The 10,214-nt window shown below is 49.4% G+C and overlaps 1 pseudogene; it reads left to right on the top strand.

The window, feature by feature from the left end:
- Nucleotides 1-2,886: 2,886 nt before the first annotated feature.
- LOC134960856 (U2 spliceosomal RNA) lies at nt 2,887-3,051 on the top strand (annotated as a pseudogene).
- Nucleotides 3,052-10,214: the final 7,163 nt, after the last annotated feature.

Genomic DNA, 10,214 nt, shown 5'->3' with positions numbered 1-10,214 from the left:
AGTTTAACTTTTGTACCTTGGAGTGTAGGCATACTTTTCTTTTGCTTCTAGCTTTTAGTTAGGTTTTATTTCAATTGTTTTCTTGTTTGGTGTTTAGTCCCTAATGTTGGCGACAAACACATCCATAGTGAGAATAGTTAGGATAAGCTTCTGTAAGCTCTATTTCTCACTCTGTATTGCCTCTGTTAGTACACTGCTGAGGTCCCTGGGTCTCTCCCTTCCGGCTCACAGAAACTGAGGAGGCAGTGGATCAGGTAAGAATAGCATCAGCCTACTGAGGTAGTGCTGGGCTGTGACCCTTCTCATACTTGCACATGACTCCCTCAGTGAGAGTCCCCCATGCTGTATGTCTGCTGGCTGTATATTTCCTGTGCCCTGCTGGGTCACTGTAAGGGCTGTATGAAGGACTGTATCATACCTCCCAACATGACCCACTCCAGGAGGGACAGAATGCTCTGCTCCTGGACTTCCCTCTTAATGTATGATTGCCATCACCTGTGCTGAAACACCTTTCTTATCCATTAACCTGTTCAACAGAGGTGCTGGCGATCATACATTAAGAGAAAAGTCCAGAAGCAGAGCATTGTGTCCCTCCTGGAAAGGGTCATGTTGGGAGGTATGCTGTATGATGGCTGAGGGGTGACTGTGCTGACTCCTGAGGCCCGTGGTGGCCAGGTGACACTGAGGGCAGTATTATAAAGTACCTCAAGCCCAATGTTTTTACTGCTAAGCCCCGCCCCCAGAATGAAAAGGCGCCATTTTGTGCAATTTCATTCTGCATAATAAGTCCCTCTCTCTGTATTTCTGCAGCCGGGAGTTGCTGGGTGTTTTGAAGCCCTCAAACCAGTCTAAACTGCCTCACCCATTTAGGCCCTGCCCCCAGCAGCACTGCAGGAAGCTCCTGATCACATTTCAGCAGCTCAGCATGAGGGGAAGCACTGTCATTCTTTGCACTGAGATAGTGGGACTATTGCTGTGATTAATAACAAGCCCACAAGGTGTTAATGTAAGAGGCACGGGGGTGGGGCCCTGCAGGAACGCCACACTTACCAAGCCAAACCTCATGCCTTCTGTCCTCCACCTTCATTCCATCGAGGCAACTCAGACGGTACTGGAACACGCCCAGACACGGACAAGAACTTCCTGAGGAGACCTGAAAAGAATGGGGGACACACTACACAAGGGTACACTAGGGCTCAGTGAATGGTCATCATTGGCATCATTGGCCCGTAGTGGTGCGAAGCACCTGGCGCGACCCTGAATGAAAACGCCCAAATGGTAGGTGGTGGTGTGGGGGGGGGAAGGGGCAATGTACACACACAGAAAACACAATTATGCTCACCAGCTATACCCTTTGTTCCCTGCCAGATGGCTGGCCCTTCTTCTTTCCTGCTCCTGTAATAGAACACACAATACTGCCCACTGGACGTGGCGCTGCTCACACAATATATGACGGAGACACTTATGCAGAGGTTATAACATGATACAGTAATACTTTTTCGACCTTGTGATACCAGCGCGTAACTTCCGACAGCCTACCTTTCATCGGGGCCTGGCTGTGGGAGAACTTACCACACCTGCGACGTAGCGCCGACTTATACAACCTGCAGCCTAGCGCTGGATCAAGAGATACCACGTAGTGCCAACTTATACACACAATAGCTTTGGGCTTCCTAGCCCTGGGTGCCCCGGCCTATTGTTGCCTATCTGGGAGACTTGCTATTGGGCCTGCTGCCCACCTACCTAACCCTGTACAGTAGCGCGGATCTATTGCCCTTCTTGTCCTGGCCTGCTGTCGCCATTGGGGGCCAAATCCTAAACCTGGTGGCCTAACGCCGCCTCCTATTGAGCCTAACACCCGTATTGCCTCAGGCCTAGTGCCTGTTATGCCTTATGCGCGGGACGGCTCCCACCACCTTCGGGCTTCCAGGAGCCTTCACCTGGGCAGCGGTGGTCAGTGAAGCTCTTTTCATCATCCCAGGGCTTCCCGCTTCTTCAACAACGGGTGTCGGCTCTTTGTACTTCACCCCGTGGACGACGGCGTGTAACACCTCTTTCCCAACTGCCGCCACCCTCCAGGACTTCCGGTGCTGTCTTCTATCTTCAGGAGCTCTTCTCTGCTCCTTCCCAGACGACGAACTGAGCTCTCGTGCCCAGCGCTGGCTAATACAAGCCAGTGCCAGGGGGTGGCGCTATGACGTGGCAAGCCGGAATAGGCTCGCCGCCGCCACTCCTGATTGGCCGCCAGCTTGCGAGCCGTGATTAGCTCACAGCTGGCACCAAATTCAAAAACTAGCGCTGTGGTTGGCGGGGCCTGAGTCCTGGAGGATTCAGGTCCGCCGCCATCACCCACGTGGAGCAGCGGTGGCGATTCAATGCCGCCGAACTCTACAGCCAGATGGGCAGGTGGAGACCGGACCAGGCCTGGTCCCCAGTGCTCCCTGGAGCCAGCGTTACCTCCGGCCCCATGGGAAGGCGCCGCCCCATCCCAGGTAAGGAAGCACATGGAACCTAGTAGCAGGGCCAGTCACCGCACGTGTACACTAGACCTTGCTACAGTAACTTTACAAGTGATCTATTGTGTATAATAGCAAGTATTCTGGGGCTATTGCAGATTTCTGTACTTAGCCCAGCAACTATGCCAAATATACACATGATATTTGCTTGTTAGGAAATCCTGCCTGTGTTGTCATGCACAAACAGTGCCCTCTCCTCATAAATTACAGGCACTACAGTAAATATAGTGACTATTACTGTGTTCAGCATTTAGTCCACCAAATTGGTGGTATAGCTTTATTCAATAGCTGGTATAGTGGGACTTTTATTGCCTCCAGTACTTAGCCCACCAACTGCAACCAATATGCAAGTGATATTTGCTTATTATACATCGCTTCCCTGCCTTTTAGTAAAGTTCAAGTGTAATATCTGATACACTCCCTATCTAGGGCACATATATAATATGAATTTTTAGTAAGATAGAGGAGGAGCTTGCTCTGTCCACTTGATACCTTAACCTGGTATTGCAGTGCGTCCAGGACCGGTACACAAATACCAGTATTGTCAGAGTCTGCCTTTGCTTGCACTATGACAATGTAGTGGGACTTGTACTCTGTTTACTACTTAGTCCACAAATCTTGGTAAAATGTAAAATAATCCGTGGTCAATACTTTTACACCTAAAGGAGTAATTGTTGGTAGTCTGTGTTTTCCTTTCGTTATTTCTGTCAGGACACAAGACAGACTGTTTATTTTTCTTGTGCACTATTACGTCCTTCTAAAATTGCCTAATGGCTGTACAGAGCTTATACAGTGCAGTGAGACAGGTCCTTGACAGACCCTATAGCTCAGTTACTTCAGAGGGCAATCATTTGTCCTAACGATTATGATCTCTAGTTATGGTCGCTTCTAAGGTGTCACAACTGAGGGACTGAGCTGACGGGAGGCAGCCTCAGTTGTAGGGGCTGAGATGTACCGGAACCTGGGAGGTTGTATCAGACCCCTGGACATGTAAGTAACATGAATAATAACTGCCCGAAGGCGTGACCACGACAACTTGGATAAAAGTCAATGATGTTTATTATGACAACTCCGCAACACAGCAGCAGTAAAAGAAAACGTAAAAGTCAGCAAAGAATAAATACAGTTCCTGGGTACTACAGGATGGCAGGAGCCACAGGGCACTGGTAGTGTGAGATAGTTCTTATGATCTTCTAGATGGAAAGTCCTTACCAGGCCCGACTGTAGCAATGGAGATAACCCAGGATTGTGCCAGCTGGTGTTCCAGGAAAAGCTGGGTTGCTGAAGATAAAACAGCTGCTGTGGATACTGGCTGGAACCAGACTGTTGTTAGCACGGAGTGGATACTGGCTGGAACCAGTAAAATAATAAATGAACTTGGGAGCGATGAAATATGAACTGAAATGTAGAACTTGAGAGCGGAGAAATAATAATACCGGTGGAGAGTGGTAAAGTGTAGAAAGGACACCGGCCCTTTAAGGGAAGCTGTACTCTGCTGGAAGCTGAGCTGGAAGCAGGTAATGTTGTAGCTGGAAACAGATGAATCCACAATGGATTGGAGAGTCAGGCTACACCGCAGGTGGAATGCTGGTGCGGGTCTCTATGGTGGAAGTCTTGAGACAGGAGCTGGAACCTGGAAGACAATCACAGGAGAGAGACAAACAGGAACTAGGTTTGACAACCAAAGCACTGACGCCTTCCTTGCTCAGGCACAGTGTATTTATACCTGCAGCAAGGAAGGGATTGGCTAGGCAATTATGCAGATTATCAATACTGAGAACAGATTGGTGGAAATGATCAGCTGACAGAATCCAAGATGGCTGCGCCCATGCAGACACTTGGAGGGAAGTTTGGTTTGTAATCCATGTGGTAATGAAAACAGTAATGGCGGCGCCGGCCACCGGAGACAGGAGGCGCCAGGCTGACAGATGCACATCCAACCACGCGGACACAGCGGAGGCCGCGGCTGACGTAATCGCCACTCAGACACTCTGCATGCAGAAGTTCAGGGACGGCGGCGGAGGCCGCGGGAGACGCCATGCCAGGTGTAATATGGCGTTTACTGTGACAGCGTCCCAGAGTGACAGGAGAGGATACAGGAATGTACACATCAGGATAACAGATGGGATCCGGTCCTGGAGCGCTGAGCCAGCCTTAGGAGGCATCTGATGGGTAAGAAATGGCGTCCAGATACCCGGATCGTGACAGCACCCCCCCCTTTAGGAGTGGCCCCAGGACACTTCTTTGGCTTTTGAGGAAACTTGGAATGGAATCTCCGGACCAAGGCAGGAGCATGGACATCAGAAGCATTGGTCCATGAACGTTCCTCAGGGCCGTAACCCTTCCAGTCAATAAGATACTGTAGTTGACCGTAACGGTGACGTGAGTCCAGGATCTTGGCCACTTCATACTCAACGCCTCGTTGAGTTTGGACTTTCGGAGTTGGAGGAAGTGAGGAATGAAACCGATTCAAGATCAGCGGTTTCAACAGGGAAACATGGAATGTCCTGGGTATTTTTAAGAAGGGAGGCAACTGAAGTCTGTAAGCAACAGGATTGATGACTTGTTCAATCTTGAAAGGACCGATATAGCGAGGTGCAAACTTCATACTGGGAACTCTTAACCTCAAATTCTTCGTGGATAACCATACCCGATCACCCACCTTGAGAGCAGGAACTGCTCGACGCTTCTTATCCGCAAACTTCTTGTACCTTAACGATGCCTTGAGCAGAGCTGATCGTACGCTCTTCCAGATATTGGCAAACTGATGCAAGGTGATATCCACTGCGGGAACAGAAGTTGCTGGAAGCGGTTGGAACTCAGGGACTTTAGGGTGGAATCCAAAGTTAGTGAAGAATGGTGTTGAAGCAGATGAAGAATGATACTGGTTGTTATGACAGAACTCGGCCCAGGGAAGTAATTGAACCCAGTCATCTTGAGAGGAGGACACATAGATGCGGAGGAAGGCCTCCAAGTCCTGATTCACCCTCTCGGTTTGACCATTGGTCTGAGGATGGTAAGCCGTGGAAAACTTTAGCTTGACTTGAAGGACTTGACATAAACTTCGCCAGAATTTGGCTGTGAATTGAACTCCTCGATCTGAGATAATTTCTTCAGGAAGACCGTGGAGTCGGAAGATCTCTTGTATGAATACTTGAGCCAACTTGGAAGCTGACGGAAGACCGGTGAGAGGAATGAAGTGTGCCATCTTGGTGAACCGGTCAATTACCACCCAGATGGTATTGAACTTGTTGCACATGGGTAAGTCTGTAATGAAATCCATCGACAAGTGGGTCCATGGTCGACGGGGAACGGATAGTGGAACCAGTTGCCCCGCAGGCGACTGGCGGGATACTTTATGTTGGGCACACTTTGGGCAAGATGCAATAAACTCCAAGACGTCCTTTTTCAGAGTTGGCCACCAATAGGACCTAGAGATAAACTCCAGGGTTTTTTGGATACCTGTATGTCCGGCAAAGCGGGAAGCATGGGCCCAATGCATGAGCTTCTTCCTTAGCATCGGCTTCACAAAACTTTTCCCTGATGGGGGCGTAGAGTCCATCCCTACCGTGGAGAATGCCAACGGATTTATAATAGGATGCTTGTCTGAAGACTCTGACTCATTTTCTTGCTCCCATGAGCGGGAAAGGGCATCGGCCTTGCGATTCTGAGAGCCCGGACAGAACTGGAGTTTAAAGTCGAACCTGGAAAAGAAAAGTGCCCATCTGGCCTGACGAGGGTTGAGACATTGTGCGCCCTTCAGGTATAAAAGGTTCTTGTGGTCTGTAAGTATGGTGATTGAATGAGAAGCTCCCTCCAACAGATACCTCCACTCTTCTAGAGCGAGCTTGATGGCTAGCAACTCCTGGTCGCCAATGGCATAGTTGCGCTCAGCTGGAGAGAACTTACGGGAGAAGAAACTGCAAGGGTGTAAATGGCCATCTTTAGCCCTCTGAGATAACACCGCTCCTACTCCAACGGAGGAGGCATCCACCTCTAAGATGAAAGGAGAGTCGATGTCAGGCTGTTTCAGAACAGGCGCAGAGATGAACCTTTGTTTTAAAAGATGGAATGCTTGCATGGCTTCTTCAGACCACTTGGACGGGTTAGCACCCTTCTTAGTGAAAGCAGTAATAGGCGCCACAATGGTGGAAAAGTCTCGTATAAACTTTCGGTAATAGTTGGCGAACCCTAAGAACCTCTGGACCCCTTTGAGGGTTAAGGGTACCGGCCAATTTTGGATTGCTTGTAGTTTCTCAGGATCCATCTCTAGTCCGGAACCGGACACAATGTACCCTAGAAACGGAATGGACTTGACTTCAAAGACGCATTTTTCTAATTTGCAATAGAGATGATTGACACGGAGACGGGACAGAACCTCTTTAACCCAAAAACGATGTTCCTCTAAATCGTTGGCAAAAATGAGGATATCGTCTAGATAGACCACGACATGACGGTATAGAATGTCTCTGAAGATCTCATTGACAAAATGCTGGAAGACAGCTGGAGCATTGCTCAATCCGAAGGGCATGACGAGGTACTCATAATGTCCGTCACGGGTGTTAAAGGCGGTCTTCCACTCGTCACCCTCACGGATCCGGATGAGATTGTATGCACCTCGCAAGTCCAGCTTTGTAAAGATGGTAGCTCCGCTAACTCTGTCAAAGAGCTCAGTAATCAGGGGTAAAGGATAACGGTTCTTGATGGTAATGTCGTTCAATCCTCTGTAGTCGATGCACGGCCGCAGACCACCATCTTTCTTTTTTACAAAAAAGAAGCCTGCGCCGGCTGGAGAAGAAGAAGGTCGAATGAACCCCTTTGCTAGGTTCTCTTTAATATATTCCTCCATAGAATGCGTCTCAGGCAGAGACAACGGATAAGTTCGGCCTCGAGGTGGAACCTTCCCTGGAACGAGATCAATCGGACAGTCCCATTCTCTATGAGGAGGAAGGATATCAGCAGAAGCTTTACTGAACACATCCGTGAAATCTTGATATGGAGGAGGTGGAACATCAGACGACCTGGGAGAGGAAGAACAGACAGGCAATACTTAAACAAACATGTCTCAGCACAGGAGGAACCCCATGCCAGGATTTGCGTAGTCGTCCAATCAATTGTAGGATTGTGAAGACGGAGCCATGGAAGGCCCAGGACCACAGGATGTGTGGCTCTTGGAATCACTAAAAGTGAAATAAGTTCGGAATGAAGAACTCCCACTCTCAGACGAAGTGGTAGAGTCCTTAGAGCAATAACAGTATCAAAAATTTTACTGCCATCCACGGCAGTTAAGGAAAAGGAGGAAGGAAGTCTCTCGGTGGGTAGGGACCACCGTTTAACATAGGCTTCAGTAATAAAGTTCCCAGCTGCTCCGGAATCAAGGAGGGCAATGACGTTCCGATAACGTTGAGCAACTTGAAGCGAGACTGGGAGATTACAATCATGAGGAGATGGAGAGGAGATCATTACTCCTAGCCGGCCCTCTCCTGGGCGAGCTAGGGTTTGGAGTTTTCCCGGACGTTCGGGACAGGCATTGATGGTGTGAGACGGAGCTGCACAATAGAGACAGAGAAACTCGGAGAGACGTCTTCGGCGCTCAGCAGGAGTTAAACGGGAACGGCCAAGTTGCATGGGCTCATCTTTAGATGGTGACAGTTGACGAGGAGGAGGAGCAGAAGATTTTGGAGCAGATGATCTTCCACGCTCAGTTGCTCTCTCTCTGAAACGTAAATCAACTTTCGTGCAGAGTGAGATTAGCTCATCTAACTTAGAAGGTAAGTCTCTGGTAGCTAACTCATCTTTAATACGCTCAGATAAGCCATGCCAGAATGCAGCATACAGGGCCTCGTCGTTCCATACCAGTTCGGATGCCAGGATCTGGAACTGTATCAGATATTGTCCTACAGTACGTGACCCCTGGCGTAAATGGAGAATCTCGGATGAAGCTGAGGTTACCCGGCCTGGCTCGTCGAAGATGCGCCTGAATGTTGACACGAAGGCAGTGTAGGAAGATAGCAGGGTGTCGGACCTCTCCCATAACGGTGATGCCCAATCAAGGGCTGAGCCACTGAGAAGAGAAATAATGTAGGCAATTTTTGTACGGTCACTGGGAAAATTGACAGGTTGTAGCTCAAACTGAATCTCACACTGGTTGAGAAATCCCCTGCAGAATCTTGGAGACCCGTCAAATTTTGCTGGCGTTGGAAGATGAAGACGTGGAGCAGAAATGGGTAAGGTGGGTGGGGTTATAGCTGGAGTCACTGTGGTTGACGCACCAGACGCGCCTGATCCACGGAGAGTTGTCTGAATCCCATCCAGCCGAGTAGAGAGATCCTGGAGACAGCGGATGATGTGGCCCTGTGCAGCCTCCTGATGTTCTAGTCGGGCTGCCAGTTCTTGCATCGGCCTGGCCGCTTGATCCTGGTCTCCAGCTGGATTCATTAGGTCAGTGCTTACTGTCACAACTGAGGGACTGAGCTGACGGGAGGCAGCCTCAGTTGTAGGGGCTGAGATGTACCGGAACCTGGGAGGTTGTATCAGACCCCTGGACATGTAAGTAACATGAATAATAACTGCCCGAAGGCGTGACCACGACAACTTGGATAAAAGTCAATGATGTTTATTATGACAACTCCGCAACACAGCAGCAGTAAAAGAAAACGTAAAAGTCAGCAAAGAATAAATACAGTTCCTGGGTACTACAGGATGGCAGGAGCCACAGGGCACTGGTAGTGTGAGATAGTTCTTATGATCTTCTAGATGGAAAGTCCTTACCAGGCCCGACTGTAGCAATGGAGATAACCCAGGATTGTGCCAGCTGGTGTTCCAGGAAAAGCTGGGTTGCTGAAGATAAAACAGCTGCTGTGGATACTGGCTGGAACCAGACTGTTGTTAGCACGGAGTGGATACTGGCTGGAACCAGTAAAATAATAAATGAACTTGGGAGCGATGAAATATGAACTGAAATGTAGAACTTGAGAGCGGAGAAATAATAATACCGGTGGAGAGTGGTAAAGTGTAGAAAGGACACCGGCCCTTTAAGGGAAGCTGTACTCTGCTGGAAGCTGAGCTGGAAGCAGGTAATGTTGTAGCTGGAAACAGATGAATCCACAATGGATTGGAGAGTCAGGCTACACCGCAGGTGGAATGCTGGTGCGGGTCTCTATGGTGGAAGTCTTGAGACAGGAGCTGGAACCTGGAAGACAATCATAGGAGAGAGACAAACAGGAACTAGGTTTGACAACCAAAGCACTGACGCCTTCCTTGCTCAGGCACAGTGTATTTATACCTGCAGCAAGGAAGGGATTGGCTAGGCAATTATGCAGATTATCAATACTGAGAACATATTGGTGGAAATGATCAGCTGACAGAATCCAAGATGGCTGCGCCCATGCAGACACTTGGAGGGAAGTTTGGTTTGTAATCCATGTGGTAATGAAAACAGTAATGGCGGCGCCGGCCACCGGAGACAGGAGGCGCCAGGCTGACAGATGCACATCCAACCACGCGGACACAGCGGAGGCCGCGGCTGACGTAATCGCCACTCAGACACTCTGCATGCAGAAGTTCAGGGACGGCGGCGGAGGCCGCGGGAGACGCCATGCCAGGTGTAATATGGCGTTTACTGTGACAGCGTCCCAGAGTGACAGGAGAGGATACAGGAATGTACACATCAGGATAACAGATGGGATCCGGTCCTGG

Source organism: Pseudophryne corroboree, chromosome 1, assembly GCF_028390025.1.
Source record: "Pseudophryne corroboree isolate aPseCor3 chromosome 1, aPseCor3.hap2, whole genome shotgun sequence".
Taxonomy (NCBI): domain Eukaryota; kingdom Metazoa; phylum Chordata; class Amphibia; order Anura; family Myobatrachidae; genus Pseudophryne; species Pseudophryne corroboree.
The sequence above is the reverse complement of the archived record's forward strand: the minus strand, read 5'-3'. Positions and strand labels throughout refer to the sequence as shown.